This window comes from Saccopteryx bilineata, chromosome 9 (assembly GCF_036850765.1).
Source record: "Saccopteryx bilineata isolate mSacBil1 chromosome 9, mSacBil1_pri_phased_curated, whole genome shotgun sequence".
NCBI classification, from domain to species: Eukaryota; Metazoa; Chordata; class Mammalia; order Chiroptera; family Emballonuridae; genus Saccopteryx; species Saccopteryx bilineata.
Window position 1 is genome coordinate 4,974,451 of NC_089498.1, and position 17,150 is coordinate 4,991,600.

At 44.0% G+C, this 17,150-nt stretch overlaps 1 protein-coding gene across 3 annotated transcripts in view; it reads left to right on the top strand.

Moving 5' to 3' along the window:
* The first annotated feature begins 16,374 nt into the window (after nt 1–16,374).
* The window catches only part of TENT4B (terminal nucleotidyltransferase 4B), a 53,279-nt gene continuing 52,503 nt past the window's right edge, over nt 16,375–17,150 (top strand). For 2 of the 3 annotated variants that reach the window (XM_066242470.1, XM_066242469.1), the window contains exon 1: nt 16,380–17,065. The gene's annotated coding sequence lies outside the window, so the exon portion shown is untranslated. Of the gene's footprint in view, nt 17,066–17,150 lie in introns of all 3 variants that reach the window. The other variant, XM_066242468.1, reaches the window with a different exon arrangement.

Below are 17,150 nucleotides of genomic sequence, written 5' to 3' on the forward strand. Positions count from 1 at the left end.
TTCCTCTCTGTCTCTCTCTTCCCCTCCTGCAGCCAAGGCTCCATTGGAGCAAAAATGGCCCGGGCGCTGGGGATGGCTCTGTGGCCTCTGCCTCAGGCGCTAGAGTGGCTCTGGTCGCAACATGGCGACGCCCAGGATGGGCAGAGCATTGCCCCCTGGTGGGCAGAGCGTCGCCCCCTGGTGGGCGTGCCGGGTGGATCCCGGTCGGGCGCATGCGGGAGTCTGTCTGACTGTCTCCCTGTTTCCAGCTTCAGAAAAATGGAAGAAAAAAAAATTGTCTGTCAGCTAGATGCAGCCCATCGAAAGAGCCATATCTGGCTTGTAAGCCATAGGTTCATGACCCCTGTTCTATAGCATTTATTTAAAAAAAAAAATCAAAAGAAAAAATAACTTCATTTCTCCCTCTTTTAGTTGAATGAGTTTAAGAGCCTTTTGTGTTGAAGAAACTCAGGAAATTGGTTCCTACAAAGGACAGCAGAAAAGTGTTTTTCCTGGTTTCCCCTCACTAAGTGTGACTGAAGACTTATTCCTTTATTCAACAAGAATTGGCCCTCTTGAATTTATCATCAGAAAACCCCCACTCCAGGAATTACTAAAGGGGGTTCTCCAATCAGATACAAAGAACAAAAAAAAAAACAGAGCCACAAGTAAAAGCTCCAAGAAGAACACAATAAAACCAAATTTAAACTGTGACAACAACAAAAAGAAAGAGGGAGAGAAGATGGAGATTAACAGTAGCAAAGGACGATGGAGTGCAAAAGTACTCACAAAATAGTTCGCTACAATGAACAGGGTAGGGACCCTTTTCATTACTCAAAGGTAACCACCATTGAAAAAACCACCACAGAAGCACATGAGATAAAAAAGATAGCAACAGAGGAAAGATGTATGGAATACAACCAAATAAAAACAAAAGATAGAAAAACGAAAGAGAAGGATCAAACAAGACACAAAACTAACAGAAAGCAAGATATAAAATGGCAATAGGGAACTTCCAAGTATCAATAATTACACTAAATGTAAACGGATTAAACTCACCAATAAAAAGGCACAGAGTAGCAGAATGGATTAAAAAAGAAAATCCAACTGTATGCTGCCTACAGGAAACTCATCTAAGTAACAAGGATAAAAACAAATTCAAAGTGAAAGGCTGGAAAACAATACTCCAAGCAAATAACATCCAAAAAAAGGCAGGTGTAGCAATACTCATATCGGATAATGCTGACTACAAGACAGGAAAAGTACTCAGAGACAAAAATGGCCATTTCATAATGGCTAAGGGGACACTGAATCAAGAAGACATAACAATTCTTAATATATATGCACCAAACCAAGGAGCACCAAAATATATAAGACAGCTACTTATTGATCTTAAAACAAAAACTGACAAAAATACAATCATACTTGGAGACCTCAGTACACCGCTGACGGCTCTAGATCGGTCATCCAAACAGAGAATCAACAAAGACATAGTGGCCTTAAACAAAACACTAGAGCACCTGGATATGATAGACATCTACAGGACATTTCATCCCAAAGTGACTGAGTATATACATTTTTCTCCAGTGTACATGGATCATTCTCAAGAATTGACCATATGTTGGGCCACAAAAACAACATCAGCAAATTCAGAAAAATTGAAGTTGTACCAAGCATATTTTCTGATCATAAAGCCTTGAAACTAGAATTCAACTGCAAAAAAGAGGAAAAAAATCCCACAAAAATGTGGAAACTAAACAACATACTTTTAAAAAATGAATGGGTCAAAGAAGAAATAAGTGCAGAGATCAAAAGATATATACAGACTAATGAAAATGACAATACAACATATCAGAATCTATGGGATGCAGCAAAAGCAGTGATAAGAGGGAAGTTCATATCGCTTCAGGCATATATGAACAAACAAGAGAGAGCCCAAGTGAACCACTTAACTTCTCACCTTAAGGAACTAGAAAAAGAAGAACAAAGACAACCCAAAAGCAGCCGAAGAAAGGAGATAATAAAAATCAGAGCAGAAATAAATGAATTAGAGAACAGAAAAACTATAGAAAAAATTAATAGAACAAGGAGCTGGTTCTTTGAAAACATCAACAAAATTGACAAACCCTTGGCAAGACTTACCAAGGAAAAAAGAGAACTCCTATAAACAAAATCCAAAATGAAAGAGGAGAAATCACCACGGACACCGTAGATATACAAAGAATTATTGTAGAATACTATGAAAAACTTTATGCCACTAAATTCAACAACCTAGAAGAAATGGATATATTCCTAGAAAAATACAACCTTCCTAGACTGAGTCAAGAAGAAGCAGAAAGCCTAAACAGACCTATCAGTAGAGAAGAAATAGAAAAAACCATTAAAAACCTCCCCAAAAATAAAAGTCCAGGCCCTGACGGCTATACCAGCGAATTTTATCAAACATTCAAAGAAGACTTGGTTCCTATTCTACTCAAAGTCTTCCAAAAAATTGAAGAAGAAGCAATACTTCCAAACACATTTTATGAGGCCAACATAACCCTCATACCAAAACCAGGCAAGGATGGCACAAAAAAAGAAAACTACAGACCAATATCTCTAATGAATACAGATGCTAAAATACTAAACAAAATACTAGCAAATCGAATACAACAACATATTAAAAAAATAATACATCATGATCAAGTGGGATTCATCCCAGAATCTCAAGGATGGTTCAACATACATAAAACGGTTAATGTAATACACCATATCAACAAAACAAAGAACAAAAACCACATGATCTTATCAATAGATGCAGAAAAGGCTTTCGATAAAATACAACACAATTTTATGTTTAAGACTCTCAACAAAATGGGTATAGAAGGAAAATATCTCAACATGATAAAGGCCATATATGATAAACCATCAGCTAACATCATATTAAATGGCACTAAACTGAAGGCTTTCCCCCTTAAATCAGGAACAAGACAGGGTTGTCCACTCTCTCCACTCTTATTTAATGTGGTACTAGAGGTTCTAGCCAGAGCAATCAGACAAGACAAAGAAATAAAAGGCATCCATATCGGAAAAGAAGTAAAGGTATCACTTTTTGCAGATGATATGATCCTATACATCGAAAACCCCAAAGAATCCACAAAAAGACTACTAGAAACAATAAGCCAATACAGTAAGGTCGCAGGATACAAAATTAACATACAGAAGTCAATAGCCTTTCTATAAGCCAACAATGAAACAACTGAGAAGGAACTCAAAAGAATAATCCCCTTCACGATTGCAACAAAAAAAAATAAAATACTTAGGAATAAACATAACAAAGAATGTAAAGGACTTATATAATGAAAACTATAAACCATTGTTAAGGGAAATTGAAAAAGATATAATGAGATGGAAGAATATACCTTGTTCTTGGCTAGGAAGAATAAATATAATCAAGATGGCTATATTACCCAAAGCAATATACAAATTTAATGCAATTCCCATCAAACTTCCAATGACATTTTTTAAAGAAATAGAGCAAAAAATCATCAGATTTATATGGAACTATAAAAAACCCCGAATAGCCAAAGCAATCCTAAAGAAAAAGAATGAAGCTGGGGGCATAACAATACCTGACTTCAAACTCTATTATAGGGCCACGACAATCAAAACAGCATGGTATTGGCAGAAAAATAGACACTCAGACCAATGGAACAGAATAGAAAGTCCAGAAATAAAACCACATATATATAGTCAAATAATTTTTGATAAAGGGGCCAACAACACACAATGGAGAAAAGAAAGCCTCTTCAATAAATGGTGCTGGGAAAACTGGAAAGCCACATGCAAAAGAATGAAACTGGACTACAGTCTCTCCCCCTGTACAAAAATTAACTCAAAATGGATCAAAGATCTAAACATAAGACCTGAAACAATTAAGTACATAGAAGAAGACATAGGTACTCAACTCATGGACCTGGGTTTTAAAGAGCATTTTATGAATTTGACTCCACAGGCAAGAGAAGTGAAGGCAAAAATTAATGAATGGGACTACATCAGACTAAGAAGTTTTTGCTCAGCAAGAGAAACTGATAACAAAATAAACAGAAAGCCAACTAAATGGGAAATGATATTTTCAAACTACAGCTCAGATAAGGGCTTAATATCCAAAATATACAAAGAACTCATAAAACTCAACAACAAACAAACAAACAATCCAATAAAAAAATGGGAAGAGGATATGAATAGACACTTCTCCCAGGAAGAAATACAAATGGCCAACAGATATATGAAAAGATGCTCATCTTCTTTAGCTATTAGAGAAATGCAAATCAAAACGGCAATGAGATACCACCTCACACCTGTTCGATTAGCTGTTATTAGCAAGTCAGGTAATAGCAAATGTTGGAGAGGCTGTGGAGAAAAAGGAACCCTCATCCACTGTTGGTGGGAATGTAAAGTAGTACAACCATTATGGAAGAAAGTATGGTGGTTCCTCAAAAAACTGAAAATAGAACTACCTTATGACCCAGCAATCCCTCTACTGGGTATATACCCCCAAAACTCAGAAACATTGATACGTAAAGACACATGCAGCCCCATGTTTATTGCAGCATTGTTCACAGTGGCCAGGACATGGAAACAACCAAAAAGCCCATCAATAGATGACTGGATAAAGAAGATGTGGCACATATACACTATGGAATACTACTCAGCCATAAGAAATGATGACATCGGAACATTTACAGCAAAATGGTGGGATCTTGATAACATGATACGAAGCGAAATAAGTAAATCAGAAAAAACCAGGAACTGTATTATTCCATACGTAGGTGGGACATAATAGTGAAACTAAGAGACATTGATAAGAGTGTGGTGGTTACGGGGGGAGGGGGAATGCGAGAGGGAAAGGGGGAGGGGGAGGGGCACAGAGAGAACAAGATAGAGGGTGACGGAGGACAATCTGACTTTGGGTGGTGGGTATGCAACATAATTGAACGACAAGATAACCTGGACTTGTTATCTTTGAATATATGTATCCTGATTTATTGATGTCACCCCATTAAAAAAATAAAATTATAAAAAAAAAAAAAAAAAGAATTGGCCCTCTTCACAGGCAGCAGACATTGCTGAACGTGTTAAAATCATAGGGCAACTGCGTGCTCGTGATTAGGATTCCTGTGTGAAATTGGGGAGGACAGATACCGGGAGCCATGCGCTTACCATTTCTCACTCCGCACAGAAGACGACAACTCGTGTCCATTCTCTTCATTAAAATAAGGAATCGCTCAATCAAGTGGACGGAAATAGTTTCAATTAAAGATACAGATTTCACCTGACCAGGCGGTGGCACAGTGGATAGCGCGTAGGACTGGGACGCGGAGGACCCAGGTTCAAAACCCCGAGGTCGGCCTGACCTGTGGTGGCGCAGTGGATAAAGCGCCGACCTGGAAATGCTGAGGTCGCCGGTTCGAAACCCTGGGCTTGCCTGGTCAAGGCACATATGGGAGTTGATGCTTCCAGCTCCTCCCCCCTTCTCTCTCTTTGTCTCTCCTCTCTCTCTCTCTCTCTCTCTCTCTCTCTCTCCCTCTCCCTCTCCTCTCTAAAATGAATAAATAAAAAATTAAAAAAAAAAAACCCGAGGTTGCCAGCTTGAGCATGGGCTCATCTGGATCGAGCAAGGCTCACCAGCTTGAGCCCAAGGTCACTGGCTCAAGCAAGGGGTCACTCGCTCTGCTGGAGCCCCCCTCAGTCAGGGCACATATATGAAAACAATCAGTGAACAACTGAGGTGCTGCAACGAAGAATTAATGCTTCTCATCTCTCTCCCTTCCTGTCTGTCTGTCCCTATCCGTCCCTCTCTCTGTCACAAAAAAAATAAAAAAGATACAAATCCCTCTAATGGCAAAATTTGAGAATCTACCACTACATAAAAGGTATAACTTTTTTTTTTTTTTGGTTAAATAGTTAAACTAAGGTGTCCTTTTAACTGAAAGGGACAAGATCAACGGAACATTAACTAAGACCTAGAAGCTTTCAATGTGTGTTCCCAACAGAAGCCATGTGCAGGCTCGGGCTCAGGTCAGAGGTGGGTGGGGTGTACACCTGAAACTAATATAATGTATGTCAACTATAATTGACCGAAGAAGAAAACTTTAAATTAAACGCTACACAAATGTGCTCCTCGGGGAGCCTTCCCACTGCCCTCCTCCAGAATAGCACGCGACCCCCTTGCCCTGCTGTGCTTTTCTCTTCGGTCCTGACCACCGTTTGACCTGTACACTGACTTAGAGCATTATATGTTTTGATTCTGTAAATCAGACTGGATTTCTTCCCTTTCCATCTGGAAAGAAGAGGGGAAACCAGAAGCCTGAGGCGTCTCCTGTGTACCCATCAGCCTTCTGCATCGCCTTCCAGAGAGCTTCAGAGGGGTGGGGTCTCTGACGCAGCATGTCATGTGGCATTGCCACGCTCTCTCCTGCCCACGCTGGGAGGCCAGGAAGTCACCCAGCTGCCCTGTTCTCCAGGGGCCGGGCGGGTCCCTGCCGGGAGTCTCCGCGAGATAACGTGTGCAGCCAAACAAATTCTGGAGGAAACAGAAGAGGCAGTCATCCAAATTAGAAGTTTCAGAAAGACACCCGGCCGGTGCTGTGCCACACACCTACCCTCCCATCCTCACCACTGGAGTGCACAGCAGCCTGACTCCCGGCCGCCTGCCCCCATATGTCCTTGCCTGAGGACTTTCTCCGGCCCCAGGTCCTCCTGTGGCCCCAGCGTGAGAGGTCAGAGGTATCAGGATTGCATGAAACTGCCCTCAGCCCGTCCCTCCTTCAGTGACAGACAGGAGGAAATATGCAAATACCTAACATACTTGCCCCGACCCCCATAGGATGGCTCTGAGGTCCCAGAGTTCTTCAGTGTCAGGATTCAGTTTTATTTCATCACAGTGGTCCCCTGTTTGCAAACAAACCCTTGATCGTTGCCCTCCCTTCCCACCTAACTTCCCCTCTGCTCCCAGGGTTCCCTGGAATCCCCTGAAACCTTAGCTCCGGGTCTACTTCTGGGAGGAAATAAATGTGTGGAAGTCCGTCAGTCTACATTCCAGGCGAGTAAGACTTTCACGGGTGAGCTGTGCCCCTGGGGGTAGTTCCAGTCAGCATGCAGGGCGATGGCCTTCGATTTCTGGCTTTGGGATAGGAGATAATTCTCATGTTCATTTATCCAACTCATTTCCTTCTGCAGATCTAAAAAGTGCTTACATCAGTCCAAATTGCTATGTAATAAAAAATAGAACAATATAGTTGAACTGGGATGGGGGAAAATCGTACTAAGAAAAACACTCACAGAAAAACATGATGGTGCTCCCCACACTCACCAAGTCATTGCCCATTAATTACATGTGAAGCGATTCAAGAGGGAAATCCTTTACCCTAAAATTCAAAAGAGTTGCTGGTGGACTCAGAGCTCCAGACAACTACCCTCCAAGGGTAATATTTGAAATCCAGTTTCTCTGTGTGTGTGGATGGAAATACTTCCTGAAGTATGTGTGAAATCGCGGCTGATCAACTCGTCTCCCAGGAGTGAGATGAAATGAGACACTGGAAAGTCAGACTGAGGCACTCTGGTTTGAAAAAAAAAAAAAAAGATGTTTTAATCCAGCAGAGACAACAGGTGTTAACAAGCGCAGGGACGCGTTTATCTGGACTGGGCCTCCATTTCTGCATCTGACGAGGGGCATCACCGTGATTGGTTGGTTGGGTCTGGGAATGGATGTTAAGAATAAAAATAAGGTTATCATTGAAAGACCTGCTTTTAAGAGGGTAGATGGCATGGACTTCTGAGGTCTGCCTCACAGCAGTGTGGTTAACAGCAAAAGATTGCAGACGACCGAAACGCCCATCCGTAGAGATGTGGCCAGTTCACTATGGGATCGTCTCGCTGTGGAATTCTGTGTGGGGTTAAAAAAAAGGATGAAAATAAATCAGGGGTCCCCAACTACGGCCCACGGGCCACATGCGGCCCCCTGAGGCCATTTATCCGACCCCCACCGCACTTCCGGAAGGGGCACCTCTTTCATTGGTGGTCGGTGAGAGGAGCATAGTTCCCATTGAAATACTGGTCAGTTTGTTGATTTAAATTTACTTGTTCTTTATTTTAAATATTGTATTTGTTCTCATTTTGTTTTTTTTACTTTAAAATAAGATATGTGCAGTGTGCATAGGGATTTGTTCATAGTTTTTTTTATAGTCTGGCCCTCCAACGGTCTGAGGGACAGTGAACTGGCCCCCTGTGTAAAAAGTTTGGGGACCCCTGAAATAAATCTACCTGGGCTAATAGTGAGAAGTCTCTAGCATTAAATGAAAAGAATACCACAGAACAAAATGTATGTCTGTATTTTTAAAAGATACTGTTTTTTAAATAAAGATAGGTATCTTAGAGTATGTATTAAATTTTAATTTTTTATTGTTTTTTCTCCCCTACTAGACAGTAAGTTCTATAAAGTCAAGGATTGATGTTTTATATTTTGTTCACTGCTATGCCTCCAGTATCCTTAATAGGAGCTCAATAGTTACTTTTATTTACTGTGTGTGTGTGTGTGTGTGTGTGTGTGTGTGTGTGTGTGTGTGTTAAACATACTTAAGCTTACCATGTTAACCCTTTTTAAATGCACAGTTCAGTGGCTCTGAGCACATGCACAGTGTTGTACAGCCATCACCACCCCACTCCAGAATTTATTTCAGTTTCCCCAGCTGAAACTTGGTCCAGTTAAACATTAACTCTCCCGGCTGCCAGTCTATCAGCCACCCTTCTACTTTCTATCTGCATGTACCCAAACGAAGACACAGGGACAAGATGCCGTCTTCTACGGGCCACCAGATGAGAAGTCTCACCAGAAACCAACCTAAATAGCACCTTGATCTTGGACTTCCAGCCTCCAGAGTGTGGGAACGGACGTGTCTGTTGTTTAAGTCGCCCACCTGCTCGGTGGCATTCTGTTAGGGCCAGCCTGAGCAAACTGATACACAGGGTCAAAGGACATGCACGTGTTTAATGTGATAGATGGAACCAAAATAATCTTCTAAAGCCTGTGCCCACTTCCAGCATCCCCACCCAGCTAACAAGACTTGTGTCTCCCGTGCCCTCGCCCGTGCTGGGCGTTACCGCCCTGGTTAATCTTTGTCATCTGGGAAACGCACAAAATAGGTTGCCTGTGTTAACGAAGGCTTGAAATTTGAGATTCCTTTTTTCTTCCCCAAATGTGTGTGGCTCGTAAGGAGTGCACTCTTTGTCCTCTCTCCCCACCCCTGGCAGCCCGTTAGGGGGTGTTACGAGAAAGCTTGTTAGTTCCACGGGGACATTTCAAGTAACCGTTCTCATTCGCTTTCATTTCCTCTTGCTTCTTTCATACTTCATGAGTTAATGTGGATATAAAGAAATCAAGGTGAGCCTGACCAGGCAGTGACGCAGTGGATGGAGCGTTGGACTGGGACGCGGAGGACCCAGGTTCAAAACCCCAAGGTCGCCGGCTTGAGCGCGGGCTCATCTGGATTGAGCAAGGCTCACCAGCTTGAGCCCAAGGTCGCTGGCTTAAGTAAGAGGTTACTCGCTCTGCTGCAGCCCCCCAGTCAGGGCACATATGAGAAAGCAGTCAGTGAACAACTGAGGTACTGCAACGAAGAATTGATGCTTCTCATCTCTCTCCCTTCCTGTCTGTCTGTCCCTATCTGTCCCTCTCTCTGACTCTCTCTGTCTCTGTTACCAATAAATAAATATATATAATAAATAAATAAAGGGGAGAAAACATTATTGACGGAGGAGGGTCTCATACTGGGTAGCAAGAGATTTAATTCACAGTAATTTGGGCAAATGAGCTCTACAGGCCCCGTAATATTATCGAGCATAAGCTTTCCCTGGAGTCCAATTTTCTCGATGGCTCAGTCACAAAGTGACGTGAATGTGAACTGCCCTGGGACAGAAGTGGGTATGACACATGTCCACAGCCTGGGAGGGGTGGGGATGGGCAGGGACGCGCAAATTTCATTTCTTGAAATACTTGGAGCTAGAATCCTCCCGGTCATTCTCCTCTCCTCCTCACGCCGTGGGGGAGTCCAAGGACGCATTGCCCAGACATGTCCCCGCTCTGGGGACGCCAGGTGCCCCATGCGAGTTCTGCATCCTCACACCTGTCCTCAAGGTGCTTGCTTTCCACCAATTGAACAAGCGTTTGGCTACAGTGGCACCTGGTGATGAGAAAGCACACACAGGCACCCAGCGACTGGGAGCAAGGTCCCTGACATGTCTCTCTGTACCCCCATGTTAAATGTGGGTGAAATATCCCTGGCTGGATAGCTCGGTTGGTTAGAGCATTGTCCAGAAGCACAGAGGTTCTTTTCCCAGTCAGGGCACATAGAGCAGGTTCGATTCCCGGTCAGGGAACATAGAGGGACGGATTAATGTTCCCCTCTCTCTCTTTCTCTCTCTCCTTCCCCTCTCTCTCTCTAAAATCAACAAAATAAACATTAAAAGAAAACGTTGGTGGGATGAATGAATGAATGGCAAGGACACTAAGTATTCAAAGATCTCTTGGGAAGGATGTTATTTTAGCGGAGAGGCTAAGAACAACCTTTGATCTGCAAAGAATTCAAAGTTATGGCCCTGAGGGTCACACTGGAGAGACGGCATGGCTCAAATAGATTGAACAACCAAGTTGACGTGGTCCTAGTGTCACCTGTGAGAAACTAACATTTTACACACACTCACACAAATCTATACTTTTCAGAAACTGGACAGAAATGATGTCTTATAACTCACTGTTTCTCGCCGTCGGTTCTCAGGCGATGATTAATCATTGAACATTTGTTATGGTTGTGTTTTCAGGTCCAGTTTGAGCACTTTGAGCAAAGGTCAGTGATCGTGGGTTGCTCTGGTCATAGTCCCTCACCCAGTACTGAGAGTGAACATCCCTGCCTCACACATGCTCTAGAGTCCAGGAGAAATGACTTGCTAGATCTTAAGTTTGTGATACAGGCTCGTTTCAAAACAGGTCAGGGGCTAGAAGTTTGACGCTGTTCTGCTTTTCGTAAGTGGTGACCCGGGCAGCCTCGGTGTGTGGCACCCGGTGAGTGACCTCCTGAGGCTCTGTGCTGCTCCCTCGGACTCAGTGTTCCCTGCAGTGTAACGGCTTCTGCCCACATGTCCTCACTGCAAAGCTCAAGTTGGCTTTTTTTTTTTTAAAGTATGGATAGGCTGAGCATTGTCCAAATCGTTAAATTCTGCTTTTTTTTTTTTTTTTTTTTGCTGAACAATTCTGTCTTTATGTCATTTCTATTTGAATTTTACTATAAGCAGCCAGGAGGACCCAAGCCATGCCTTCAACATATTTTTTTGGTAAATCACTTTCGTCAAGTTTCCAGTTTCATTGCCCACAAGTTCCACCTTGCACTGAAACACCAGATGCCAACACAGGTCAGCCAAGTTCTTTGTCACTTCATTACGAGAATCACCGTTCCTCCAGACTCCAATAACATGTCCCTCATTTCCATCTGAGACCTCCCTAGGATGGCCCTTCCCCCTCCACACTTCAGGGTGACTCTGCTGTTCTCAAAGGAGCCCGGGGCTATCTCGCCAGTTCTCTTCTCTTACCTGTGAAGGTGCCTTCATGGTCGTGTGGCTATTTCTAGCGTGGCCTCTCCGAATTCTGCCGGTGTCCACCTGTTACCCAGAACCAGAGCCACTCCATGTTTGCAGGTAGATTTTTGTTTTGTTTTTGTATTTTTCTGAAGCTGGAAACGAGGAGGCAGTCAGACAGACTCCCACATGCACCCGACTAGGATCCACCCAGCATGCCCACCAGGGGGTGATGCTCTGCCCATCTGGAGCATTGCTCTGTTGCAACCAGAGCCACTCTAGTGCCTGAGGCAGAGGCCACGGAGCCATCCTCAGCACCTGGGCCAACTTTGCTCCAGTGGAGCCTTGGCTGCAGGAGGGGAAGAGAGAGACAGAGAGGAAGGAGAAGGGGAGGGGTGGAGAAGCAGATGGGCACTTCTCCTGTGTGACCTAGTCGGGAATCGAACCCGGGACTCCCACACGTCAGGCCGATGCTCTACCACTGAGCCAACTGGCCAGGGCTTGCAGGTAGTTTTTGTAACAGAACACCCCCACTTCTCTGTACCAACGTTCTGTATTAGGATTCTCCAGAGAAACGGCACCATGAGATTCATCTATATATTTGGATTTATTATATATATATATATATATATATATATATATATATATATATTACATCTCCATGTGTAGAGATTTATTATGAGGATTATGGAGGATGCCAGGCCCCATGATCTGCTGCTTGCACATTGGACACCCAGGAAAACCAGTGGTATAATTAATTCAATCTGAGCCCAAAGGCCTGAGAACCAGGGACACTAATGGTGTAAACTCCAGTCAGAAAGCTGGAAGAGATGGGGTGTCCCAGTTCAATCAGCAAGGTTGGGGAGGGGGACACTCCTCCTTCCTCTGCCTTTTGTTCTAGTCAGGCCTTCACCTGATAGGGTAAGGCCCACCCACCCCGGGGAGGGCAGTCTGCTTTACTGAACCCACAGATTCCAAAGCTTATCTCAGGACAATGGTGTTTAATCTGGGTACCCAAGGCCGGTCAAGTTGATAAATAAAATTAACCATCATATCAAATAACTTTTTTAGGGAGAAGATTTGGATTACATTTCAAGTTATATGAATTGAATTCTAGCAAGAGAATATTCTGAAGGAAGTCTTTGACATTTACTAAGAGCCTTTGTCTTCAGAAATGGGGTACCTCTGCTTGCACTATTCAATGAGTTGGCCAAAGCAGTTGTGGATGAGCACCTTCTCAGGGCAGACCGCCTTAGCTGGGGGCTCCTCCTTCATCCACAGACTGCACTGCAGGGAGGGGTGAAAAAGGAATGGTCAAGTGCAAAGCTACGTAGGTTTCGGACCTTGGCTGAGTTTCTAAGCTTTCTCTTGGAGACTGGGACCATCACCTGCTTTGTACACTCATGGCCAGGGGTGCTACTTCCAACGGCAAAGGTGGGAGAAGGAGCCGCCTCAACAGTCTGGTGGAAACTTGAGTAGTGCCTGTTTTGTTTTGTTATTTCCGTTGTCATTAGGCTAGGCAAGCAATTCTCTGTGGGGGCTTTAGCAGCCACCAAGGTCAAATTCTATGGAAACACCACTCAAAACAGAGATTATCCAGAGAAGCTAAATCTCTAGAGCAGCAGTTCTCAACCTGTGGGTCGTGACCCTGGCGGGGGTGGAATGACCAAAACACAGGGGTTGCCTAAAGCCATCGGAAATACATATTTTATTTAAAAATGTATTGTATAATAAATAGAAAGTAGCTTAAGTAGTTGCCGAGGTTTGGGGGTTGGGAGTAGGGAGTGACTGCAAATGAGCCCTAGAGATTTGGGGGTTTGAGAAGATATTCCAAACTTGGATGGGTGGTGGTAATGATTGTACAACTCTGAAGGTACACAAAAGAATTCACACTTAAAATGAGCAAATTTTATAGTGCATACATTATACTATGTATAAAGCTTACATGTACACACGCGCGCACACACACACACACACACGCACGCACGCACACTTACTCCAAAGATCCCAGAATGGCACACAATTTGAGCAATTTTGTTTCTAAAACAGTAATGCAAGAAGTTTTGTCCAGAAGGAGACACAGGCTTCCACATTGCCTGTTGTTTTGAAGTCTCATAGAAAAAAAGACTCCCTTTCTTGGAACCTACTTTGTTTTCATTTCATGGAGAAAAAAACATGGCTATGATAACGTTTATTTTTTTGCAAAAAGGGCAAGTTTGTAAACGAGGGCTAAGCACAAAGATACTAATACCTGGAACAAATGCTTCTCAATCCAAACACTGAAGATACTAATAACTCCTGTTTAACTCCAGAGTGGAGTATATGATCGCTACTGACTAAGATTTAATTACAATTACTAATCACACCATGTAGTAGTATGTATGTGCTGTTTCTCCTTCTGTTTTATTCAAATTACTAAATCAATGAAATCATATTTAAATTTGCCTGATTCTTCAGTAATTTGCTTTCTTCTCATTTCTTGACTCAGTGTTTGACCTGTAGAATCTTGGTGTTTCAGTAAATTGTTCAAGTTGAGACCAACAACTCAACACGTTCCTCCCTAAGAACAAGAACACTGACAATAAATAAATAGGACATTGGATTGTGGAGGGAAATGAGTTTGTGATAGCTGGGTTTTGTTTTTTGTTTGTTTTGCTCATCAATTTAATGCAGATAGTTTTGAAGACTATAATACATGTCTATTCTTTTGTTCTAAATAGCAAAACGAAAAGATTGAGTCATCAAAATTTATTACTGAAATTAGTCTGCCTCTTCGATTGCAGTCGGTTACTTTAAGACGAACGCTGCTGATTTGTTAGAGAAGGTGAATTTATTTTTTGCGTATGTCAAGTTCTCTACTGCTTTACGTTAGACTGGATGATTTTTGAGAAAACTTCCACAAGAGATACTTTGATTCTAAGTCATGATACACATTCAACACTCAATTACACTGCCCTATCATATTGCCCACCAAGTGTGCGTGTGTGTGTGCGTGTGTGTGCGTGCGTGTGTGTGCGTGTGTGTGTGTGCGTGCGTGTGTGTGTGTGTGTGTATATATCCATCCCTGCCTCAAGGCCTTTGCACTTGCTAGTCCCGCACCCTGATGGATCATTCCATACATGGTCATGGCCCACTGCCCACTGCCTCACTTAAGTCCCTGTTCAAGTATCACTTCCTCAGAGCAGCCCTCCCTGATCAGCCTATCTAAAAAGAGCACACTGTCCCTTGAGCTGACTTTCTTTTCCTTCATAGCACTTACCTCCTATCTGACCTTACACGCTTACCTTACCACCAGAATGCAAGGTCTATGAAGGCAGAGACTTCATCCATATTGTTTTTTTGCTCTGACCCCAGATTCTGGTACGTAATAATTGCTCAAGACATATTTGTTGAATTAATTGAATGAATTGCAACTTGACTTTAAATATTTACCTCTTTCGCCTCCCTAACCGGACAGTAAATTCATGGAAGGCAGCCAAGGGCCCTGGTTGCTTATTTATCTTCTTTCTCTAAAGCAATTAGCTCAATTCTGCACGGAAGGTAGACATTCAGCCCAGGTTTACTGAGCGAATGCCCTGCACCATGAATATGTTACCTGGCTAAGCAGGCAGCCTTCCCTGCAGGTGAATAAGAACAGGGGTGTCTCGCCTTTCAGCCCACACTTTACAATGTCCTTTTTGGTATATTAACTCATTTGGTCATTTTGCCAATACTATAGTAGTTCTTAAGGTTTGCCTGAAGCAAGAGGGCTCAGTGCAACAAATGTTCATTTCTGGCACGTACTGTTGTTACATGAATACTTTTTTGGGGGGGAGAGGGGTCTTAGGTGTCATTGGCATTTAATGTGTTCCTGGACATCTGAAACAATTTTTTAAAAGACTGAATCGCATTTAAAATAAATAGATAAGTAAAAATTTTTAAAAAGATTATCTTTGATACATACACGTACTGGAGAGATCTCTGGAAGACTAACAAAATCCTTGCAGTGAACCTGACCGGTGATGGCACAGTGGATAGAGAAAGCCTCGGCCTGGGATGCTCAGGTCTCAGGTCGGAAACCCCGAGGTTGCCGGCTTAAGCACAGGTTCATCCTACTTGAGCACATTCACCAGCTTGCACGCAGGGTCCTAGGCTTGAAGGTCCCTCCGCTTAGCCCCAGCCACGTATGAGAAGCAATGAACAAAACTAAAGTGCCGCAACTACAAGTTGATGCTTCTCATCTCTGTCCCCCCCCCCCCCCCGCCCACAATACTCATAGTGATTATTTCTAGATGGTGGAAACTTGGTAATGTTTACTTTGTTTGGCTTTCCAGTTTTCTTTTGATTTTTTAAGACAAACTTGAAGTCGTCAAAAGAAACCTATTCTATGTAGCATAAAAATACTAATTTTCCAGGCTATGTGATTCTCAATATATAGAATATGTCACCCAGAAACTTTAAAACCAGTTTGTAGTAAGGCAACAACCAATACAAGTAACCAAAATTCGAGAGGGTTTCTTTTGTTTTTGCAAGTTTTCCGTATTTACAGTCATTTTATTCTCTCAGCAAGATAAAAGGTGGAGCAATGCTTCGTAATTTGATAGTTTTTCATCATTTGCCAAGAAAAACTTTCTAGGATATTGAGCTCCCAAAACAGAGGTCTGAAATCTGGCGCAGGGGCTTGATTTGGACTTAGGACCAATCTTAGAGGCACGCAGGAAATGTGCTCACTCTGCTTTTTTCTCCAGATGATTTGAAGTATTTAAAACCCGCCCCCCCCCCTTTTCTTTAAACACAGGGATTGGGAAGATACACAAATAACCATCTTGTGAAAATTCTCTACGGATGCCAACAATATATGCTTCTCATTTTAGTCCGAAAGGCTTTGGGTTTTCTGTTACTTCTGATCCAAGGTCTATATCTCAAGGGCTTCCTGAGGGTGCTGGTACACCAGGGCCAGCGGGGGTTCTTCACACACCCAGCAGCGTGACTGTCCCCGCGCCTGTGTGTGCATCCGTGCGTGTTCATCCGTGCGTAGCTGCGTGCAGGGCGTTTGGAGCCCATGGCTTACACACTCAGCGAAGACGCGCGAGCGTCCCTGCAGGTGAGCGCCGGTTCCCCCCGTCTCGGGGTGGGCTGCCGGACCCTCGGCCCAGGCCTGCCGACCTCCACCCCGGCCAGGGCGCGGCTGGGCAGGCGCGGGGCGGAGCGGGGCGGCCGGGGCGCGGAGGCAAGGTGCAGCGCACGTGCTCAGGGGCCGGGGCGCAGGTCCTGCCTCCCGGAGGAGGAGTGCTGCGAGCTGAGAGCTCGGGAGGAGCCGGGACAGGCGAGGACGTCCCGGGGGCCAGCGGGTGGGGGAGGGCACAGTGGGCGGGGCGGCACCGCCCACAACCTTTCCCTGCGGAGCTGACGCCGACTTCCGTCCGGCCTCACCCAGTTCCAGGGACGCGGAAACCCAGACCGACGGCGGCGCGCGCGGCAGGGGCACCCGGACGCCCAGGTACGTGCGGCCCGGTCCCCAGCAGGCGCCGGAACGGTTGGGCCAGAGGCGGTTGTGGCCCCTACCGCGCCACACCCCGGCCTCT